The 23,678-nt window shown below is 43.1% G+C and overlaps 1 protein-coding gene across 1 annotated transcript in view; it reads left to right on the top strand.

Moving 5' to 3' along the window:
* The window catches only part of atp1b4 (ATPase Na+/K+ transporting subunit beta 4), a 74,135-nt gene that overhangs the window by 4,479 nt on the left and 45,978 nt on the right, over nt 1-23,678 (top strand). The gene's annotated exons all lie outside the window — the stretch shown is intronic.

The raw sequence follows: 23,678 nt of genomic DNA, 5'->3' as shown, positions 1-23,678 counted from the left end.
TCGCTGAGGGAAGATGTTTTAAAATTGCAATTTGTTTTTATACTAGTGGTGGACTGCAAAGATCTGTTTTGGGGCCACTGCTGTTTGTCATTTTTATAAATGACCTATATGAGGGCATTAGATAAGCTGCAGATCTGGGCTGAGAGGTGGCAAATGGAGTTTAATGCAGAAAAATGTGAGGTGATTCACTTTGGAAGGAGCAACAGGAATGAAGAGTACTGGGCTGATGGTAAAATTCTTGGTAGTGTAGATGAGAAGAGAGATCTCGGTGTCCATGTACTTTGATCCCTTAAAGTTACCACCCAGGTTGATAGGGTTGTTAAGAAGGCATATGGTGTGTTAACTTTTATTGGTAGAAGGATTGAGTTTCAGAGCCACGAGGTTATGCTGCAGCTGTACAAAACTCTGGTACAGCCACACTTGGAGTATTGCGCACAGTTCTGGTCACTGCATTATAGGAAGGATGTGCAAGCTTTGGAAATGGTGCAGAGGAGATTTACCTGCATGTTGCTTGGTATGAAGGGAAGGTCTTATGAGGAAAGGCTGAGGGGCTTGAGGCTATTTTTGTTAGAGAGAAGAAGGTTGAGAGGTGACTTAATAGAGACATACAAGATGATCAGAAGATTAGATAGGGTGGACAGTGAGAGCCTTTTTCCTTGCATGATGATGGCTAGCATGAGGGGGCATAGCTTTAAATTGAGGGGTGATAGATATAGGACAGATGTCAGAGGTAGTTTCTTTACTCAGAGAGTAGTAGGGGGTGGAACGCACTGCCTGAAACAGTAGTAGACTCACCACCAACTTCTAGGGCATTTAAATGGTTATTGGAAAAACATATGAATGATAATGGAATAGTGTAGGTTAGATGGGCTTCAGATTGGTTTCACAGGTTGGCGCAACACCGAAGACTGAAAAGCCTGTACTGCGCTGTAATTTTCTGTATTCTATGTCCTACGTTCTATGTTTTTATTCATTCATGGTTACAGTATAAAATATTGAAAATTGTTCACCAACAAATCATTTCCTCCCTCCAGCAACCAGTGCCAATGATGAGCAAATGTAATCAGATATCCCATAAAGCACAAGAGCCCCTGTCCTGTTTTGACCAGGGAAATGTGGAAAGTAAGCAGCAGGACAATGAAGTTGTCATTTATACTTATTTGGATTTTATACTCTTGGGCGAAAGTTTGGAGAACTGTTATCAGCAGATTTAATTAAGTGGAGGGCAGACCATGACAGGATATAATCGGTGGAAAGCTTGATGTTTCATCTGGCTTATCCCAAAAATAATAATCTATCTTCTATTTATGAAGTCATTGAAGGTACAACTTCCAACATAGTTAGTTTGTTCTTTTCCCAACTTCGTCAGTGTGATGGAGCTGAGCTCGATCCTGCTGTTATTTGCCTATTATCACATTCTAGCAGGAATTACTGCATATCAAACATAAGAAAGAACCTTCTTTGTATTCCTCCTAAGCCCAGGAGATGCTGAAGTTATTTGGAGCACTTCAGTTGCTCCCTTGTGAGAACATTTCACAGGAAATTAGCAGAGGCTAGAAATGGGACTGGGGGAGGGACAGGAATCATCAGTCACTATGCTGTTCCTGGCCTGGGCCCCCATGCCTGCCCCCAGCCTCTGACCCAAGGGCTGAAGCCTCAACCCATTGAGCCCTGATGTACCTTCCCAGGCCTGGCTGTGCTTGGGACCTTTCTCAACTGTATGGATTAGTATTCCTTTTGCCTGTTCATGGATTATGGGCCTCACTGGCTGTGGTAGCATTTATTGCCCACTCCCTTTTACCCAAGAAGGTGTTGGCGACCTTCTGAAACCCCTGCAAAGCAAGTGGTGTTGGTACATGCTCATGGCTACGAAGTTCTAGTGTGTTGACCCAGTGACAATGAAGAAGCAGTGATGGAGTTCCAAGTCAGGATAGTGTGTGACTAGAAGGGGAGCTTGCTGGTGGCAGTGTTCCCATGTGCCTGCTTCAGTTGACCATCGAGATTGTGACTTTTGTAAGTTTGCAAAATGTTGTTAAAGGAATCTTAGTGAGCTGCTGCCGTGCAAGCTGGTAGACATGGCTGTCACTATGGTGGAGGGATTGAATGTTTAAGGTGGCAGATGTGCTCCTGATCAAGCAGGCTGCTGTATTCTGTTATCAAACATCTTGTTATTAACACTGAAACAGCACTTGGAATGCCAGTGTTGGACAGAAGATTTCACCAAATGACAGGGACAGTTTGATTCAGGGACGAAGTTTGATTAAGTCCTGAACAAGCACATGGACCATATAGGAACCAGAAATTTGCAAGCAGTACGGGAGCAAAACAGTGCCTAGCTCCTCGGAACAGATGGCAAAGCTGCTGAAACCCGTGCATTCACCCTCTCCATCAAGTGTTGATGAGTCTTCTGAATCAGAAATAGATATAATGGATGTAGCCATCTCGATGCCTTTGCCACTTGGAGAGTGAAATTCTACCAAGGCACTCCTGCCTCAAGGGGCGAGCTCCCATGGATTATATACCACCCCCATATTGGATATTGAGTTGGACCAACCTGACCTGGTGCTAAAATACCCTAGGAAACTCTCCTAAGAAAAGGAGTGGTCTATGTCCATGAACTCAGGGTGGGAGGGTATAGTGATTGTAATGAGATCAGTCAGCTGGACCTCATAGAATATGAGTTCCCTGACTGACAGAGAAAAAGAGGAGTGTCAGAGATTCTGGCACTTTGACTGCTAACCCTGAAGAGGCAGTACTAAAGTCAAGGACTGTTCATGTGTAAATAAAGGCTGACTTGGTATTGGGTTGCTGGGAGTTATTTAAAACACTTCATCTGTTTTCTAAATGACAAGATACTCGGGAATGGTTTAGACATCCATGTGTAGAAATCTCTAAAAGGTAGTGGAGAAGTATCAAATAAAATTTAACAGGTACTTTTCACACAAGGAGGGAAGTTATGTTATAGTTATTCAACTGGACACCTTGTGGGGAGCAATGCTCACAGCCAGGCAGTGCTGGAATTGAAAGCGACACCCATATCTGTAACTTAATGAAGAAAATAAACTAAAGGAACAATATCTTAACTTTGGAGGGTCTGCGATATGGATTGACCGATGTTATCCTGATTTAAAGGGTTACATTATACCAGTATAGGTTTCACATACTGGACTTGTGCATCATCCTGTAGAGAAGAGTGAAAATCATTACTTCGGTGATAGGGAGGATAGAAATAAACTATTTTCTTTGTTGGGTGAGTCCAAATAAAGGAAATATATTTAAAATAGGAGATAGGTCACTCAAAGGTGGTGACAAAGAGCACATGTGGACACAAAGATAATGGAATTTTGGAACCAATTTTCCAAAATGCTATTGAGACTGGGAGCCATAAAACGTTTTAAAATTGAGATTCCTGGGTTTATTGTCAGGCAAAGAAGGTGACTGCCATAGATCCAAACTAAGCAGATAGAGGTAATGTATGGGGAGGCAATGGCCTAGTGGTGTTATCGCTGGAGTGTTAATCCAGAGACCCAGATAATGTCCTGGGGTACCAAATTCGAATCCTGCCGCAGAATTTGAATTCAATAATAAAATATGGAATTAAGAGTCGAATGAATCCACTGTCGATTGTTGGAAAAACTCATCTGAATCACTAATGTCCTTCATGAAAGGAAGCTGCCATCCTTACCCAGTCTGGCCTACATGTGACTCCAGACCCACAGCAATGCGGTTGACTCTTAAGTGCCCTCTGGGTAATAAATGCTGGCCCGACCAGAGACACCCTCATCCTGTGAATGAATTAAAAAAAACAGATCGGCTTTGATCTAGTTGAATGGTGTACAGCTCCCTGTTCCTATAGTTCTCTGTTCCCCTATTGTGGTGTGTTTACATACTCAACCAATCTGGAGACCATGAATGCCCATTTTCCCCTATGGGAATAACAATGATTTATATGAACGCAGTGCTTTTCAGTGTAGTGAAACAGCTCGCTTCATCTGACCATTTTACAACATTTGAAACAGGACCATGTAAAAAGACATTAGGGCAGATGGCCAAGCTTTATCAAAGAGGTAAATTTGAAGGAGCACCTCGAAGGAAGAGGAACTGTAGAAAGGAGGAGAGGTTAGGAGAGGGGGTTCCAGAGTTTGGGACCTTGGCAGCTGTAGGCTTGGGTGCAGATCATGGATTGACTTAAATTGTGAACGATGAAGAGCCCACATATCTCCAGAGAATTAATGTGAGTTAGGATGTTGGTGGCAATATTAAACCACATAGCAATAATAAATAATTCGAGTCAAGTCCAAGTGTGGTCTTGAAGTAAAGCAACTCACAATGAAATCCAGTAATTTCCATTTAAGGGTGCAACATAGGGAGGCAGTAACCTAGTAGGATTATCGCTGTAATATTAGTCCAAGAAAGAAAACCCCCAAAGAACTGAGGATGCTGGAGATCAGAAACAAAAACAGAAATTGCTAGAAATATTCAGCAGGTCTTGCAGCATCAGTGAAGGGAAAGCAGAGTTAACATTTTGGGTCCAGTTCTGAAGAACGAAGAGCAAAGAAAATTTACAACCCATAAGCAGGCCCTTTGACCCTCCAAGCCTGAGCTGATCCAAATCCACTGTCTAAACCTACTGCCCAATTCCTAAGGATCTGTATCCCTCTGCTTCCTACCTACTCCTGTATCTGTCTAGATGCGTCTTAAATGAATCTACCGTGCCTGCCTCTACTACCTCTGCTGGCAACCTGTTTCAGGCACCTACCACCCTCTGTGTAAAGTGCATTGTATTTCCCTTAAACTTTTCTCCTGTCACCTTGAACATGTGACCTCTCATTATTGAATCCCTCACCCTGGGAAAACACTTATGTCTATCCACCCTATCTATACCTTTCGTGATTTTGTAGACCTCAATCAGGTTCTCCCTTCAATCTCCTCTTTTCTAATGAAAATAATCCTAGCTTACTCAAGCTCTGTTCATAGCTAACACCTTCCATACCAGGCAACATCCTCGTAAACCTTCTCTGCACCCTTTCCAAAGCGTCCACATCCTTTTGATAATGGCGGCCAGAATCGTACATAGTATTCTAAATGCGGCCGAACCAATGTCTTGTACAATTTTAACATGACCTGCTGGCTTTTGTATTCAATACCCCGTCCGATGAAGGCACGCTACCATGTGCCTTCTTGACCACTCTATCCAGCTGTGCAGCCACCTTCAGGGTACAAAGGGTCAACTGGACCCGAAACGTTAGCTCTGCTTTCTCTCCACAGATGCTGCAAGACCTGCTGAATGTTTTCAGCAATTTCTGTTTTTGTTATTAATCTAGAGATCCAGGTAATGTCTTGGGGACTTGAGTTTGATTCTTGCAGATAGTAGGAAGGAAACTGCTCTCCTTACCTGGTCTGGTCTACACGTGATTCTAGATGCACAGAAATGTGGTTGACTCTCAACTGCACTCTGGGCAATTAACGATAGACAATAAATACTGGCGTTGTCTGTGATATCCACATCATGCGAATGATTTTTTAAAAAAGTCCTTGTACAGTCCTTGGCTTTAAAATGGTCCTTTCCCCACTTTATTCAAAATCAAATATAAAGTAAAACAAAAATTTCTTTACGGTCTATTCTCAATCTTCAGAAAACTGATAGAATAGAACATTTTCACAATGTTAACCTGCTCGCTGATGTTAAGTTTAGATACTGGCAGGGTCACTCAGCTCCTGAGCTCATTACTGCAGCGTTGGTTCAAACATTGCCAAAAGAGCTGAATTCCAGAGGTGAGATGAGAACGACAGCCGATGACATCAAGGCTGCATTTGATAGGGTATGGTCACAAGGAGCCCCAGCAAAACTGTAGTCAACTGTAGGGAGAAAGTGAGGACTGCAGATGCTGGAGGTCAGAGCCAAGAGTGTGGTGCTGATAAAGCACAGCAGGTCAAGCAGTATCCGAGGAGCAGGAGAATCAATATTTCAGACATAAGCCCTTCATTAGGAATGAGCTCATTCCTGATGAGGGGCTTATGACCAAAATATCGATTCTCCTGCTCCTTGGATGCTGCCTGACCATCTGTGTTTTTCTGTACCACACTCTCGACTGTAGTTAATGGGAGTCAAGGGCAAAACTCTGTTAGTTAGAGTCATGGCTAACACATAGCAAAATGATTCTGGGAGTTGAAGTATAATTGTCTCAGTCCAAAGGTGTTGTTGCAGGTGTTTCTGAGGGTAGAGTCCTATGACTAACTACCTTTGTTTGCTTTAACAAAAAGCTCAACACCATCCTTTCATTATTTAATTGGCAAGCTTTCAGAAATGTTTTGGCTTCTGTTTATGGAAGATCTGGTTGGGGTTAAGTGTATGACCAGTTTCTCATGGAGAAAGGAGTTAGCTAAGGATGTCAGGACATAGTAATGGTTTTGGCTTGAAAATTCCAGACCAGAAGTTTGGTTAGAAAACTGAAGGATTTCTATATATAATCAGACATATAAGATTATTAAAGGATTGGACACTCTGGAGGCAGGAAACATGTTTCTGCTGATGGGTGAGTGCCGAACCAGAGGACACAGCTTAAAAATACGGGATAGACCATTTAGGACAGAGATGAGGAGAAACTTCTTCACCCAGAGAGTGGTGGCTGTGTGGAATGCTCTGCCCCAAAGGGCAGTGGAGGCCCAGTCTCTGGATTAATTTAAGAAAGAGTTGGATAGAGTTCTCAAGGATTGTGGAGTCAAGGGTTATGGAGATAAGGCAGGAACAGAATACTGATTAAGGATGATCAGCCATGATCATATTGAATGGTGGTGCAGGCTCGAAGGGCAGAATGGCCTACTCCTGCACCTATTGTCTATTGATTATTTGCAGCTAAGACAATTTAAGTTCAGTTGTGTGAATAATCAAGAAAAAAGCTATCTATCTCTCACAGACTGAGAAGTGAAAGAAATAGTTAGGTAAAATTTATTGATGGGATAGAGTAATGTAAATTGATGATATTTGAAACAGATGGTTTCTTTTTGAGAAAATAATGCACTCCTGTTTTTTTCAATTTTTTTTAATGTTGTGTGATAGCACTCCTGTTTGTTTTCTAACCCCCCCTCCCCCACACTACCGCCTAACTGCGGCAGTGCTTATTTTTTTCCCCAGTACCCATGGTGTGTGTGTGCAGGTGCGAGACACAGTGAGAGACACAAGGTGCACGAATCTTTATTCAATTTCCACCACCAGGAAGATAGGAAAAACACCCAAGTGGCCAGTGTCAAGCACTGCCCTTCACATCAAAGGGCAATGCTGTGTGGTCAAAACAGTGAAGGGGAGGGCAGGGACTAAATCAAAATAGAGTTGGAGGGGGAAATAATGCACTCCACTCCCTGCGGCGCCCACCTCTCCCTGAACAACTCCAGGGTGTTGGTGGACACCGCGTGCTCCTTCTCCAAGGACACCCGGGCCCTAACGTAACCGCGGAAGAGGGGCAGGCAGTCGGCCCTAACGACCCCCTCCACGGCCCGCTACCTGGACCTGTTGATGGCCAGTTTGGCCAGGCCCAGGAGCAGACCCACGAGGAGGTCTTCGGACCTGCCCTCCCTCCTCCGTACTGGGTGCCCGAAGATCAGGAGTGTGGGACTGAAGTGCAACCAAAAGCAGAGGAGAAGGTTTTTAAGAAAATCAAAAAGGGAGTGCAAACGCCCACACAATATACACGTGGTCCACGGAGCAGTTGGGCTGGGAGTCCGTGAACCACCGCAATCTGCGGTTGCAGGGGACTGCTGCGTGCAGCACCCTCCACCCCAGATCCCCGAGAGAAAGGGGGAGGACAGATGGGATTTTATATTGACATTTGAAGTCTTTCAGATTATGATATATATAAATTGCTTGCTTTGTTCTATTTCATATTCATTCATTTTGTGCAATAAACTTATGTTTTATTGTTAATATCAAATTATTGCATGCTTATATTTAATGAAAGACCACTATATTCATAGAATCATACTGTACAGAAGACACTCTTCAGCTATCACCGAAATATACTGCTGCTGGCACTAGTCCTACTGTCCTGCACTAGGTCCATGGCCTTGAATACTATGACAATTCAAGTGCTCATCCAAGTACTTTTTAAAGGTTATGAAGTTTCCTGCCTCTACCACTCTCCCAGACAGTGCATTCTAATACTAACATCTACTGGGTGAAAAGGTTTTCCTCAAATTCTCTCTAAACCTCCTGCCTTTCACTTAAAAATTATGCCCCCTTGTTATTGACAAATAAGAATACAAATAGTTAGAAATTATAGAGGTCTGAGAGACAGAGTGATCTGGGTGTCCTGTAAATTGTTAGTGTGCAGGTACAGCAAACAATCAGGAAAGCAAACAGATTATTATCACATATTGCAAGGGAATATGAATGTAAAAATAGCAAGGTTATACTTGAGTTATATAGGGCAATGATGAGGCCACGACTGGAATACTGTGTGCAGTATTGTGTCTCGTAATAACAACTTGATTTGTTCAATAAACATGAAAGCATAGAGCATTATTATGAATAGAAAGAGTTGCAGCGTACAATCCCTGAAATTGAAGTGGAATTCTAAAGAAATCCATGCACTAAAAATGGAATCTGATTTATTTAGTCTCTGCAAACAGTGGTGATTTTGATGTTTCCTATAAAGGTGACTTTTCTTCATTTAGTGTTTTATATTGTGTTGGTGTGTGGGTAGTCTGCTTCTGACCAGACTTGCAACAACATAACACCTTGCATTGACATCTATTTAGGACAGCTCATACTGATGGCTCAGTGAGTAATGGAACTGCTTGATGTCGGTTTTGATTTGAGTCATAGTGATGCACAGCATGGAAACAGACCCTTTGGTCCAACCCATCAATGCCGACCAGATATTCGAACACAATCTAGTCTATTGCATTTGGCCATGCATCTCAGGTCAGGTTAAGGAGGTGAGGCCTGGATCCAAACAGTTGGGATGTTCTCCACTAGTCACAGCACTCCTGGTGTTAACTGGTAATAAATATAGTGACTACATTTTTTCTAGTCTTGCCCAATATTGATTCCCAGACAAGAAACACCACAATTTTTAAATTCTCATTCTTCTTTTCAAACTCTTCCCTGGTGTCACCTTTTCTAATTGTACTTCCCATGCCTCACAACCAGCTGGGGTCTCTACTCCACCAATCATGGCTTCTCATTTATCCTTGATTTTAAATCACTCCTCCATTGGCTGTTGTGCCTTCAGTTACCTGGGTGCTTAGACCATAGGAGCAGAAGTAGGCCATTCAGCCCATCAAGTTCAGCCAAATATTTTGCAAGGGGACATGAAAGCAAAAGTACCAATGTTGTGCTTGAGCTCTATAGGGCATTGATGAGACCAAAACTGGAGTATTGTGTACAGAATCAAAACAGCTTGATTTACTCAGTAAACATGAAGCCAAATCACACTATTATGAAAAGAAAGAATTTTAGTGTAAAATCCCTGAGACTGAAGTGAAATTCTGGAAAATGCTTGAACTAAAAATGGAACCTGATTTATTTATTCACTAAAACAGAGTGATGATTTTGAAGTTTCCAGAGATCTGATAAACCTCAATTCTACTTTCCTGCTTTATTCCCATAAAAATCTACCTATCTCAGTCTTGAATATACTTAATGGCCCAGCCTCACCCACCCACTCTGGTAAAAAATTACACAGAGTCACAATCCTTAAGAGAGGAGAAATTCCTCCTAATCTCTGCCTTAAATGGGTGACCCTTGTTGTGAGATTGTGCCCTCTCGACCTAGACTCTCCCACAAGGGGAAACAACTTCTCTGCATCTACCCTGTCAGGTTCTGTAAGAATCGTGTGTGTTTCAATAAAGTTGCCTCTCATTCTTCTATATTCCAAAAAGTACAGGACCAATCTACTCAAACTCTCTTCATAAGACAGTCCTTTCATGTCTGGCCTCAGCCTAGATAGATTAGCTCTGGAATTCCATCCCTAAATCGAGCCTTGAATTCCTTCTTTGAGATACTCCCAAAAACCTACCTTTTTGAGTAAGATTTTAGTGTTTTGCCCTTAAAACTCTGCTTGGTTCAGTATTATCTTTTGTTTCATAAAGTTCCTATAAAATACTTTTGAAATGTTTTATTAGGATAGAAATGCTTTAAAAATACAAGTTGCTGTTGTTGAAGCCTGCTTTGAACAATTCTGTGGAATTATATTTAGGATTCTTAATACTTATAACTCTAAGTACTATGAAATCACAGATGCTTAAATGGTCTGACCCAAGACTATATCATATAGCTGTGACATAGCAGTAATGTCACTAACTGGTAATCCAGAGCTAATGTTCTAGGGACATGAGTTTGAATTCATCAAGAAATTTGAATTCATTTTTTTAAAATCTGGACTAAAACCTAATGGTGACTGTATAGCCATTGCTGATTTTTGTAAAAACCCACCTGGTTCGCTGATGTCATTTAGAGAAAGAAGCTGCCATGTTCTATGTTCTATGTTCTATTCCTACCTGGTCTGGTCTATATCTGACTCCAGATCCACATATGTGTGGTTGACTCTTAACTGTCCTCTGAAATGGCCCAAGGAGCCAATCCATTCAAGGGTAACTAGAGTTAGGCAACAAATGCCAACCTTGCCAGTGACATTCTCATCCCATACAAGAATGAAAATAACATTTAAATGTGCATAGTATATGTAGTAATTGTAACCACTGGATCTTGTTCACTGTGGGACCCTTGATTGGAGTTGTTGACCTGGGCCAATCAGGAAAGCTCTGACTGACCAATACCAGGAGGTTTAGAATCTCCTCCATTCAGGGAACTGACTTTGAGCTGGCTGGCCACAGCCAGTGTACTGTGTTGAAGTAAATAAAGGGTGACTTGGTGATGGGATACCAGCCTCTGTCCAGTTATTTCAGTGTCAATAGGAGAAAACAGTGTGTGTCTTAAAATCATTCGCTCGCAACAATCATCTTGGAGTTGGGTTAAGTATTTTTGGCATCATGTCTTTATTTGGGAAGCTTGACTTGTTCAATCCTGGTGTCGAAGACAGGCCCACTATGTGGAAAGAATGTGATACCTTTTCTGGGTAAACGACATTGGGGCAGATGAAAAGCACCGAGTAATCCTTCTGATTGTTAGACGACCCACAACATGTTTGTTATAAGGGGCATAACTTTCCCAGAGGCACCAGACACTGAAACCTTCCAAAAGCTGATGGAGTTGGTTAAGGAATATTACAACCCCAAGCCTCCTTTAGTTCTGAGCCGCTATTGGTTTTATTTAGTTGTTAGAGAACCAGGGGAAATTTTTGACAAGGTTGAGACAGCTGGCAGATTTTGGATTAACCCTGAATGAAATACTGAGAGACTGTTTGTTATGTGGGATTAATGATGTAATCATGCAGGAGCGCCGACTAGCTGAAGCCCAACTGGACTTCAAACAGGCACTACAACTGGCTTTGTCATGAGTAAATGTGGCAAGTGGAGCATTGGAGCTACAGGGCATCCCAATGGAAGTGGACACCCTCACCTGTCCAAATGTACTTGGGGAACAGCATTTGAGTGCAGGCAATTGCAGAGCCTCATGCAGTGTATATCCTGAATACAAGGACCCTAGGCCAACCCATAGCTGAACCCCATGACAAAGCTAAGCCTTAGCCAAGTGGTGAAAATGTACTTCAGGATTTGGGCCAGTGAGCCACTGTAGTTGCTGCCAGTATGTGGACTTGAGACAGTAAAGGAGCACTACGAGGCCTGATTTGAGTAAGAAATTCATAGGCTGGTACCCAGTAAAGGGCACACACTGGAAAGTCCCCTACATGTAGGTTGGAACAATTAAATTGCTTCGTGATATCCCAATCAGAACCAATTAACATTAATGTTTAGTTAAATGGTCACCTAGTTCCCATGGAGGTCCATACCAACACAGCTGTAGCTGTGCCTGCAGAATCTGTCTTTAACCAGATTCGTTCGGGACTCAATCCGTTAAGTTTGTGCAAGACCTCGGCCAGACTGAGAACATCCTGGGGAACTGTTGCAGATTAAGGGTACAACTTCAGTTCCGGTATCCGAGGAGAAGCAGTTGGTGCAGTTACTACTGATGGTAGAAAAAAGCTTGGGCAGAAGCCAATTGGGGTGGAATTAATTGAGAAAGATTCATTTTAATTGGCTTAACATTTTCGATTTTAAAAATGGCTGCCTCAGTGAAGTCCTAATGAAATACCCGGAAGTATTTCAAAAGGGCTTGGGACTATCAAAGGGGCCAAAGCCACTTTACATATTGACCAGGATGCAGTTCTGAGATTTTGCAAGGCCCATCCAGTGCCATTTGTTTTGTGGGCAAAAGTAGAGATAGAAATGAGGAGGCAAGAGAGCAAAGGAATCATCCAACCAGTGCAGTTTGCAGAATGGGCAGCAGTGGTTGTACCAATTGTGAAACCTGATAGCCCTGCTTGCCCTTGTGGGAATTTTAAGCAAACGATAAACTGCTTCTTGGAACTGGATAATACTTGATCCCTTGCATAGAGGAGTTGGATGCAAAGTTGGCGGGGGACTGACCTTTACGAAGTTGGACATGAGCCATGCCTACCTGCAATTGCAGCTGGATAAAGAGTCCCAGAAATATCCTACAATTAGAGCCATAGAATCATAGAGAACGGAAACAGACCCTTCAGTCCAACCCGTCTATGGTGACCAGATATCCCAAACCAATCCAGTCTCACCTGCCAGCACCCGGCCTATTCTTCAAAACCCTTCCTATTCATATACTCATCCAGATGCCTTTTAAATGTTGCAATTGTACCAGCCTCCACCACTTCCTCTGGCAGCTCATTCCATACATGTACCACCCTCTGCGTGAAAATGTTGCCCCTTAGGTCTCTTTTATATCTTTCCCCTCTCATTCTAAACCTATGCCCTCTAGTTCTGGACTCCCCCATTCCAGGGAAAAGACTTTATCTATTTACCCTATCCATGCCCCTCATGATTTTATAAACCTCTATAAGGTCACCCCTCAGCATCTGACGCTCCAGGTACCCAGAAGGGTTTATATCAATACACAAGACTGCCATTTGGAGTATCATCAGCCTGTGGTCTTTTCCAGTGGACCATGGAGAATGTTCTACAGGGGCTACCCCAGCTTGCTATTTATCTGGATGATATACTAATAACAGGGAAGAGCAAATGAAAAGCACTTGGAGAACTTGGACATAATGCTTTAACATTTCTCCCAGACAGGCGTATGCCTTAGAAGCAAGAAAATGTGAGTTCCAGTCACCCAAGTTCCCAGTTTGGATTACAGAGTTGACAAAACCAGTTTACATCAATTGGACGATAAATTGAGGGCAATCCAAGGAGCCCCGGCTCCCACGGTCTGTACCGGAGCTTAGGGCTGTTCTTGGGTCAGTGGATTATTACGGAAAGTTCATACATAACCTGACCTGCATCTTGGCACCCTTACACCTGCTATTGAAAAAGGGTCAGTCTTGGAAATGGTCGTGTAGCCAGGAAGTAGCCTGTAGAGAAGTGAAAAAAGCAGCTATCGTCATCTAAGCTGTTGGCCCACTACGATCTGAAGCGAGAGGTGGGTGCTGACACGTGATGCCTCCCCTGATGGTATCGGGATAGTGTTGACTCACCAGTGGCCCAATGGAGAGCATCGCCGGATAGCATATGCTTCCCGGAGTTTGGCTGATGTCGAATGCAAATGTGCCCAGATACAAAAGGAAGGTGTGCCAGTCATCTTTGGTGTGAGGAAAGTTCCACCAGTACCTTTATGGACAGGGATTTGTCATGGTAACAGATCATAAGCTGCTGCTCGGGCTAGTGAAGGAAGACAAGGAGGTGCTGCCCATAGCTTCTGGTAGAATTCAGCATTGGGGCCTTATTCTCAGGGAGTACATGTACAGGTTAGAACACCGTCCGGGAAGATAAGTGGCTAATGTGGATGCCTTGACACACCTCCCACTGCCAGTTACTGCACCAGTGGTGCCTCCTTTGGAACAGTCCATTTTGGTTTTAAACTTTCTGGACACCCTTCCAGTCATCACTGACAATGTATGACTGTAGGCACAATCATATCCTGTCCTACCAAAACTAAAACAGCTGGTGTAATGGGAAAAACAGAACACCCATCACAACCAGGATTGAAACTTTTCTGGACCCGGCGAGACCAAATTACCGTAGAAGACAGCATATTACTGTGGGGAGCATGGATGATTGTCTCGAGTAAAGGTTGCAACCAGATACTGGCAGAACTCCACCAGGGTCATCCAGACATTTCCAAGATGCAGATGTGAGCAAGAAGCTATGTCTGGTGGACAGGGACGGATGCCAACATGGCTGCTTTTGTGGGGCAGTGCCCAGAGTGCCAACAAGGACAAAAATTGCCACCAGCAAAGTCCCACATTTGTGGGAATGGCTGGGCAAACCCTGGGCTCAGTTGCATGTTGACTATGCCAGTCCTTTCATGGGCTCAATGCTTCTGGTCATTGGTGTGGAGGCCCATCCTAGGTGGTTGGATATGCATAAAGTTTGTTCAGCAAACTCAGGGATGACGATTGAGATGCTGTGAGCATTGTTCATGAGACATGGATTCCCGGAAGTATTGGTCATGGACAATGCAATGTCATTTATCAGCAGGAAATTTGAATATTTCCTAAAGTTAAATGGCAATTGGCACATAAGGACAGCTCCACAGCCATCCATTGTTGAATGGTCCAGCGGAAAGAGCAGACAAAATGTTGAAGGCAGACTGAATGAAGCAGGCTACAGTGTCACTGATACCAAACTGTCCTGGTTCCTGTTCAATTACAGGACTACCCTGCACACAATGACAGGGATAGCTCCAGCAGAGTTGCACCAGGTTAAACCTGATATTCCCAGACTTGGGAGTAGGGGGAGGGAATGGCAGCAGGAATGCCATTGATGGCCACACACGTCCTCTAAGTGAGACAGACAATTTAGATTAGATTTTAGATTAGATTACATTACAGCGTGGAAACAGGCCCTTCGGCCCAGCAAGTCCGCACCGCCCACCGAAGCGCAACCCACCCATACCCATACTTCTACCCCTTACCTAACACTACGGGCAATTTAGCATGGCCAATTCACCTGACCTGCACATCTTTGGAGTGTGGGAGGAAACCGGAGCACTCGGAGGAAACCCACGCAGACACGGGGAGAATGTGCAAACTCCACACAGAGTCGCCTGAGGCGGGAATTGAACCCAGGTCTCTGGCGCTGTGAGGCAGCAGTGCTAACCACTGTGCCACCATGCCGCCCACAAATTTGATTCAGTGGATGAAGTTTGGTGCTGGAACCAGGGAAATAGCCCTGTATGGGTATGAGGTGAGGTTAATGTGAGGTCAGGTCCCGTGATTTCCAAAGTTTAGGTCGGTTAGGTGGTCCTGAACAAACACATGGATCACCTGAAAGCTGTTGCCTCACAAAGTGGACAGGAGCAAAACATCCCTGGTCCCTCAGAACAGCCAGAAAGGCCTGTTAGAAATTGTAGGTTCTCCCCCTCCATCTAGTGTCGAGGAAACCTCAGAGTCTGAGATGGATGCAGCCCCGATACTGTTACTGCTGAAACAAGAGGAGGAAACTCTCCCAAGATGCTGTGGACACAAGACACGGGCGATGGTCTGGTACACACTGCCTGTGTCAGAGTCTGATTCAGAGGAAGAGGGCCTGGGGCGAAAACGTCACAGGAAAACTACAAGAGAAAGACCAGGACTACATTCCTGGACTCAGTGGGGGAAGGATGTAATGATTGGAACCAACTGGATCTTGTTGACTACAGGATCCTTGATTGGAGTTGTTGACATGGGCCAAGCAGGAAAATTCTGGCTAACCAAAACAACCTGAACCACCTCCGAAATTTTAGATTTGTCCCCTTCAGGGATACAAAATGGCAGGGCATGTATTAATTGCTGCTGCACAGTATTCACCTCTTCTCCCTCATCCACCACCTGGACTCGCCTTGGTGTGCTCATTTGCCACCGGTTGGTGGCGATCCCCATTGAAGGGCTCTCTATGCAGCAGTCCTCCCCCTTTCACTTGGAGATCTGAGATGGAGGGTGTTGCACGCAGCAGTCCCCTGCAACTGCAGATTGCAGTGGTTCATGGACTCTTGGCCCAACTTCTTGTTCTGTGGTGGTGTGGAGTCTGTTTACCGTGTAGCAGTGTGGGTGTCTGCATTCCCTTTTTAGGCCTCCTTAAGGATCTTTGTTTATGTTTTAGGTTGCACTTCAGTCCCATGCTCCTGATCTTTGGGTACCCGGTGCAGGGGCAGAGGGTGGTGGTTGGGGAGGGGGGTTGGGGCAGAAATCAGAGGACCTCTCCTCGGCCTGGTCAAACTAGCCATAAACAGGTCCAGGTAACATGACACGGAGGGGGTCATTGTGGCCGATTGCCTGCCCCTCTTCCGCGGTTACGTTCGGGCCTGGGTGTCCCTGAAGATGGAACACGCGATCTCTACCAATACTCTTGTCCATTTTAGGGAAAGGTGAGTACCATGGGGAATGGAGTGCTTTATATCCCCCTTCAATTCTATTTTGATTTAGTCCCTGCCCTCCCCTTCACCTTTTTTCACGTAAACATTGCTCGCTCTGGGCTTTGCTTGTCACTTGTCCATTTGCCGCATGGGTGTCTTTTTTGGTGGAGGAATGTTAATAAAGTTATTTCACTTGGTGTTTTTTTCACTGTATCTTCACTTGCACACACACAGACCTGGGTGCCGAGGCATATTAGCCCTACTGCTGTATGAAGAAAAGAATAAAAGTAATCTAATCAGGAGATTAGAATCTCCTCAGGAAAGCAAAATAATCAGAGGATTACAATCTCCTCAGTTCAGGGGACTGGCTCTGCAGTGACTGGCCATGGCCAGTGTGCTGTGTACAAGTAAATAAAGGGTGACTTGGTGATGGGATACCACCATCTGTGCAGTTATTTCAGTACACTATTAGAATAAGTTTACTTTTTTTAAACATTAAGGAAATTGTCAACCTCTGGTAGTGAAAGGAGTAAACAACTGCGAGGCAACTTCTTGCCAACATTGATTGGGTTCAAAATTCAATTTGGTCATTTGGCAGAAGGACTGGAGGAGTTCCATGTTTTTTGAACTTCAGCCAATGTACTTGGGAGAGGAACAGTAAGAGTGAAGCTGGTTGGAAAGATAAAAGAATTGGATTTTTTTGTTTGCACTAATTTCATCTAAGAAATGCGGAAAAAGTCCTGATGTCAAACACAGAATTAGTTTGAAAGAATCCAACATTTTAAAAAATTCATTCACACGATGAGGGCATCAGTGGCTAGGTCAGCACTTAGTTGCCCATCCCTAATTGTCAACCACATTGTTGTGGATCTAGTGTCGCATGAAGGCCAGACCAGGTAAAGACAGCAATTTCCTTCCTTAAAGGACATTAGTGACCCAGATGGGTTTTTCTGACAATCAACCATGGCCATTGTTGAATTCTTATTTCTAATTCTGAATATATATAGCTTGGCATCACAGCTTGGAAGCTTCCCTAATTCAAGTAAAAGCCGCTTGGTTTAATGTCACTTAGCTGGAGAGTTCTCTGCTGTGTACACTCCAGTTCTGTTAAATGTGAAAGATTAACATAGGCATGAACAAGTCAAGACACCACCTATAGGTAATGTGAACGTACTGCTGGGAATGCATTAAAGTAAAATTGCACTGGAGCACAAGGAACTACTGTAGGACTCAGGTTGTGTAATTGACCCCTCTGAGGAGAAAGTGAGGACTGCAGATGCTGGAGATCAGAGCTGAAAAATGTGTTGCTGGAAAAGTGCAGCAGGTCAGGCAGCATCCAAGGAACAGGAGAATCGACGTTTCCGGCATGAGCCCTTCTTCAGCCCTCTGAATGCAGTCAATTTGCGAATCATTCTATGCTGAGAAAATAGATAAACTTTGTTTGAATTGCAAATCATGTTTTGCTAAAACCATGTGCTGCAGAAGAAGTAAAACATTACAGAGTATCATTGTGTTAAAGAGCTGGCTTGTGCAAGACAGATAACTGGTAATAAATATGGTTTGTGATGTCTGATCAGTAACGTTTTTTTCATATATGAATGTGGGTGTTGCTGACTTAGCCAACACTAGTTGCCCATCCCTAATTGCCTGGAGATGGTGTTGGAGAGCTGTCTTCTTGAACTGTACATACACCCTGAGGATGTATGTACAATTGCAGTACTGCTGGGAAGGGCATGCCAAGCCTCTGATCTACTCTTATATGGTATCACAAAGCTTTGGAAATGTTCTGGTTTACAATAAGTTGAGGATGTTGATGATGGAGATTCCGACTGGAAACATCCTGGATTATCAAGAGGAGATGGTTGGATTCTGTTTTGTTGGAGATTTTCACTACTTACGTGGTATAAACATTATTTTCTGTTTATCAATCTAAGCTTGAATGTTGTTCATGCCTTGCTGAATATGCAAACAAGTCTCTTCAGTATCTGAAGATTCATGCATGGTACTGATCACTGGGCTCATTAATCAACAGCTTCACTTCCAGCTTCTGATGGAGGGAAAGTCATGGATGAAGCATTTGAAGTCACTCTCCTGAGCAGCTCCTGCAGTGATATCCTGGGGTTGCGATGATGATGACCTCTCAGTGTTAGATATGACTCCAACCAGTGGAAAGCTTTTACGAGAGCTTCTTGATGCCATGCTTGGTCAAATACTGATGTCAAGGGCAGTGACTTGTGCCTCACTTCTCGAGTTGTTTCTTATTCATCTTTGGACCATGGGTTGTATTGAGGTCAAAAACGGATTTGTCTTGGCAGAACCTAAGTGAAGAATTGGTGAGCAGGTTTTTGCTGAGTCAGTGCAGCTTGTTAGTATTTTTGATGACACTTTTATCACTTGGCTGATGATCAAGAGTAAACTAAGTCAAAGCATTTGAAAGGCAGGTGAATCTTAAATGGGTGGGTAGATGAATTCCCTGGGAGTGGTCTGTTTATTTCAGAGATCCAAAATGATTCTTCTCTATCTATTCCCGTAGAAAACTCTCTACACATTTTGCACATTAGATTCTCATATGCTGCACTTCTGCTGAAAATATTCTCTACACATAAAGGGTGTGGAGTTATTACGTTTCAGGGTAAATTATTTCATCTCTCAACCTTGGTGAAAGCTTAGCTTGACTGAAATCTTCTATAAATCTTAATCTAAGAACCACACTAACAGACAGTCTGGGATGATAATACCTCTCAGCACATGCATTAATGCAGGCCCATGCTTGTGTAAATCCTGTGGAGGAGATGAGGTTGGAGTGAAGTGACAAATATAAACAACTATTATAATGACGAATGGATCACTTCCACATTATGATCAGACCTCCTCTATGCAATTTATTTTATCATGTCAACATATAAATCAGGAGCAGATGTACGCATTCTCCTCCTTGAGCCTGCTGATAATGGCTGGCCAGTTTGTGTTTCAAATTATATATTCCCATCCACCCTCTGATAAACTTTGATTCCTTTGCCTTATAATTATTGACTGATCCTCCCACCTCCATCATCTTTTGAGCAGAGAGTTCCAATGTCAAATCTCCAAGGAAAGAAAATTCTCCTCATCTCTGTCCAAAAAGGGTGACTTCACTCAATCTAGTCTACTGCATTCATTGCTCACAATATGGCCTCCTCTACACTGGGGAAACTAAGCGTAGACTGGGTGACCACTTTGCAGAACATCTACATTCTGTTTGCAATGCACCAGAAAAGCTCAGCACAAGCTGGACGAACAGCACCTCATTTTCAGCTGGGGAATTCTGCAGTCTTCTGGACTTAATATTGAGTTCAATAAGTTTGGGGCTTGAGCACCTTTCTGTATACTTTTCCCACCCCCACACACTAGGCCTTGGCATCACATGGGCTGCTACCTCACACTACCCATTGTCATCTACTAATGGTCCCTACTGGCAGCTGTTCATCCTCCAGACTGACCTCTGACGACCATTTTGTCTGTCCAACTATCATTTACTCTCCCCTCTCTTCCCACCCCATGTTCTGGATAAAAAACATCCTTTTCCTGGGTATCATCATTTCTGAAGAAGGGTCACTGGACCCAAAATGTTAACTCTGATTTCTCTCCACAGATGCTGTCAGACCTACTGAGATTCGTTACTGTCAGACCCATCAGTTGCCACATCCAACATATCATCCTTTAACACTTCCACCAAGTCCAATTAGACTCCACCACCAAGAAAATCTTCCCCTCCCCACCTGTCTTTGCCTTCCGCAAGGACCCATTCCCTTTGCCAATCCTTGATTTGTGCCACTCTTCCACCGACACCTCCCCAAACCCTCAGGTACCTTCCCCTGCAACCATAAAAGATGCAAAACCTGCCAGAATACCACCTTCCTCACCTCTATCCAGAGCCCCAAACAATCCTTCCAGGTGAGACAAAGATTCACCTGCCTCTCCTCCAACCTAGTTTATTCTACCCATGCTCCCGTGGATACCAAAAGTAATCTCAGGCCATGCTTCACTGAACAGGGGCCAACCTGACCTCCCAGTCACCACCCATTTTAACTACCCTTTCATCTCCCTTTCTGATATGACTATCCTTGGCGTCCTCCATTGCCACAGCAAGTCAGACCGCAAATTAAACGAATAACACCTCATCTTCAGCCTGAGCAGCCTACAGCCTGGAGAACTCAACAGCCTCTCTCCCTCTCTTTCATTACTTTTACCAAACCTTCCTTCTAGCTATCAATTGGATTCATTCCTCCCATCGACCAACCAGGTTGTATCCTCTACCTGTGTTCACCTATCCTTTCCTGACCACCCATCCCTCTTCCCCGCCCCCCCACCCCTTATCTGCAGCTCCCCCTACACCCACCCACAGTCCTGAAGAAGGGTCATACCTGAAATGTTGACTTCTCCATGACCTGATGCTGCTCTGCTTGCTGTGTTCTTCCAGCCTCCTGCTTGTCTACCTTGGATTCCAGCATCTGCAATTTATTTTGTCTCTACTAAGATTTTCCATCAATTCCTGTTTTTGTGTCAAGAATACACTAGCTGTATGTGGGAAGGATGTTTGAGAAGAAATGGTTCTCCAATGAAAATAAATTCAGATCCCATAAGTGCCATGATTTTATGCATTACCTGAGAAAATAGAAAATAATACATTTCCCATGTCCTTGCATTTGTTCACTTACTTTCCATTCTTCAAGTAAAATATGGATGATAATTAATAGTGATAAACCAGTAGCAAAGAACACTGCTGCCTCACAGCACCAGAGACCTGGGTTCAATTCCCGCCTCAGGCAACTGTCTGTGTGGAGTTTGCACATTCTCCCTGTGTCTGCGTGGGTTTCCTCCGGGTGCTCCGGTTTCCTCCCACAGTCCAAAAATGTGCAGGTCAGGTGAATTGGCCATGCTAAATTGCCCATAGTGTTAGGCATAGGGGAATGGGTCTGGGTGCGTTGCTCTTCGGAGGGTCGGTGTGGACTTATTGGACCGAAGGGCCTGTTTCCACACTGTAAGTAATCTAATCTAATTGAAAAATGAATATCTATTGGCTGCAGAAAATTTCCCTGCCACCACCATATAGTCAGAAGTCCAGAAATATTAGTCAGGGAAAATCACACTTGAGCAAAATGATGATTGATTTTCCATCTTATTGTGAGTTAGTTGTTCTAATTTCCCTGTTAAATGAATACTTACCCCTTCTGTAATATTAAAAATGATTAAAGTCTGTCATCAATCTTCAGTTATGAGGTAATATCAATAATGAAGCGCTTCCAGAAATATTTATTAACTAAAACATTTTTACTTTCTTTGTGTCAGTTGACTTCTGATGTTTGAAGCTGAGTAGTATTTTTACCATAACTTATATAAAATGTTGACCAAAAGCCGAGAATTAATTCTTTCTGTGGTTGACACAAGTAAAATCCCCAGTCTTTTTTGACTGCCAGAAAATGCAATCAATTAATTTGCTCCATTCCAGAAATAGACTGGTTTGATTAACAAATAGTTAAGGTCAGCGCAATGCATTTACTTAGCAGACAAATCATTTTGTGTGTCTCCTGACTTCTGTTCCTTACATAGCACTTCAATTAATTTAATATCCAGTACACTGGGAACTATCTATCATTGTAAATAGGTCATTAGCAGATATATAGAATTGTATTCTAATATGTAAAGGAAACTATGACAAACTGTATTGGAATATATGCAACTACTTTGCAAATATGAATGTTCAGACTTTATATAAAAATTCACATGCATTCATAGTCTACAAGGTTTGAAAAGTTTTTTTTTAACAGAGCAGCAATGAAATATAGAGACATAGGAACAAATTACTGCAGATGCTGGAATCTGTACTGAAAACAACAAATACAGGTGATCACAGTGGTCAGGCAGCCTCCCTGGAGAGAGAGCAAGCTAACGTTGCATGACTCTTAATCAGAATTAAAGTAAAGTGTATAGGAGACAGGTTTATGCGATAGTTTGGGGGGGAGTGAGATGTCGGGTTTGGTGGGTGTATGGTGCTGGTTGCTTTTCTTCATTGGCACCCTCTACCCAGTACCTCCAGCTACTCCACCCCAATTATTGTATAAATGCTGACCCTTCCACACTTCAGCTCTGATGAAGAGTTATCAAGACTCGAAACGTTAGCTTAGTCTCTCAACAACCACCTGATGAAGGAGCGGTGTTCCAAAAGCTAGTGCTTCCAAATAATCCTGTTGGATTACAACCTGGTATTGTGTGATTTTTAACTCTCTCTGACCTGCTGTGATCTCCAGCATTAGTTGCTTTCAATGGCATATAGATAGACTTGATTAGAAAGATACATCTTCGTCTCCATTTTATATTTCCATAACGTAAAGGTTGTTTTTTGAATGTTTTAACCAGAAAGTATGGCTCCATTATCGACAAGGGAGGTATTTTTGGTGGGTTTGGAAGTTTAAGGGACGGGGTAAGGCAGGCCATGTGCTGTTCTCAACACAGATACTTTGAGGAGATTAAAATTAGCTCCTGTGTCTCTGATTACTGTCTGTTTAATTGATTGCCTGATTGTAGTTTCATTTCAGAATGATTATAATCATATTTCCATGTTTCTAAATTATCCACCACCGGATTGTACAGGTTACCAAACATAATCCTAATGCACAGCAAATAATAATATTCTAAATGACCAATCTCTGTCAGATTATTTAGAAGATCAATCAGGATTTTGGGCTGAGGTCCTTCTGTTGAGGTCAAATGGGGACCTGAACTGACAGTGTTTGGAGTGTAATCCAATGGAAAATATGAGTGAATTGGCCAATTAGTGATATCATTGGCAAGAGGGAGGAGTGAGTAATGGAAGGAGTATTTAATTTTTTTTTCATATTTTCTTCTTCCATTTTAAAGTAGGTGATGGTGTAACTCTCAACTCTGCTTGTGTTGCCCTATTTAAAATGACCCACAGCAAATTCTAAAACAAAGCTGCATTCAAAACTGGGGGAATGGTGTGGAATGTTTACACACACACACACACTCTCTCTCTCTCTCTCTCTCTCACACACACACACACACACACACACACACGCGCGTGCACGTACACATATGCATCAAAGAAAGAAAAAAGAAAAGATAGGGAAGAAGTTACAAATTATTCAAAAATCAAAGATGTTAGAATTCATTTTCACATGAATTAGAGAGTTCAGTA

The sequence above is a fragment of the Chiloscyllium punctatum genome, chromosome 25 (assembly GCF_047496795.1).
Source record: "Chiloscyllium punctatum isolate Juve2018m chromosome 25, sChiPun1.3, whole genome shotgun sequence".
NCBI lineage: Eukaryota > Metazoa > Chordata > Chondrichthyes > Orectolobiformes > Hemiscylliidae > Chiloscyllium > Chiloscyllium punctatum.
The sequence above is the reverse complement of the archived record's forward strand: the minus strand, read 5'-3'. Positions and strand labels throughout refer to the sequence as shown.